The sequence below is a fragment of the Xenopus tropicalis genome, chromosome 8, assembly GCF_000004195.4.
Source record: "Xenopus tropicalis strain Nigerian chromosome 8, UCB_Xtro_10.0, whole genome shotgun sequence".
Lineage (NCBI taxonomy): Eukaryota > Metazoa > Chordata > Amphibia > Anura > Pipidae > Xenopus > Xenopus tropicalis.
In genome coordinates this window covers 82769762-82771026 of record NC_030684.2, presented here as the reverse complement: position 1 = coordinate 82771026, position 1265 = coordinate 82769762, and positions in this window count along the sequence as shown.

Here is a 1265-nt window from a genome sequence, read left to right as displayed (position 1 = left end):
TTTTTCATGTGCCTTACTGTTAAGTTACACATGGATGTGAGTTGGAAAATGTGGGCTCGGCATATTTTTTAACCTGTAAATTTCTCCTTAGTCGTATTATAAAGTTTGTTTATGGTTCAGGTATATGATGTATTATCTGGAGTGCTTGGGACCTGGGCTTTTATGGATCCCTTATCTGAATCACCATACTTTAAGTCTGCTTAAAATCATTTAAACATAAAATAAACCCAATAGGATTGTTTGCCACCAATATGGATCTGTGCAGCTCAGTTAGAAACAGATGCAGAGAAAAAGAGCAGAATTTTTAAATGAATTAAATAAAAATTGGTACACTACTATCACAACTAAATCAACCTGCACACCATGCCCTATTGCCTTCTAGGATTTGTACTAAAACAGGCATCATAACAAGTAATTCCCACAAAATATTGCAGGAGTTTTCCACATACTATACAGTACCTCATTATATGCTAAACAGAACACTTTTATTCCCTGCAACTTCCCAGCTTCCAACACAAGCAGAGATGATTGATACAAACAATATTACAGAGGAGATTGCTAGGACAATCCAAAATCCTTAGGGGATTCTGTCACGAGAAAACATGTTTTTTTTACAAAATGGATCTGTTAATAGCACGCCTTCATCAGCATCCTGCATTGAAATCCATTTTTCAAAAGAGAGAATAGATTTTTTTTTTTTATATTTCATTTTGAAATTTGACTTGGGGCTAGATATATTCTTAGTATTCCAGGTGCTTTTAGCCATGTGACTTGTACTCTGATAAACTTCAGTCCCCCTTTACTTCTATACTGCAAAATGGATTATTATCCCCCCGCTCCCCCTTCAACCGATCAGCAGAATAATGGGAAGGCAGCAAAATAACCTACCCATAGGTTCATATGTGAATAGCACTCCGTAGTTAAAATCCAAGTCTGTCCATGACCCCTCCAGTTACACTGAGTAGGAGTAACAATAGCTTTTCTGAAAGCAGTTCTGTTAAAAGCCAGCTCTTTTGGAAAACTCAGGATCAGACACAAAGAAAAATACATCTGTTGGTTCAAGAAGAAATTCAAGAAATTATTTGTAAACAGCATAATTTATCATTTTAAAGTGTACCATAAAAATTATGACAGAATCCTTTTTAAGGGGACATATTGTGTAAAAAAAAAAAAAAACATTTTTTAATTTTTTTTTAAATAATTTTTATCCCAATATGAAGCCACCCCCATATTTTATTCATTACTCACATGCTCAGTGGGCTCTG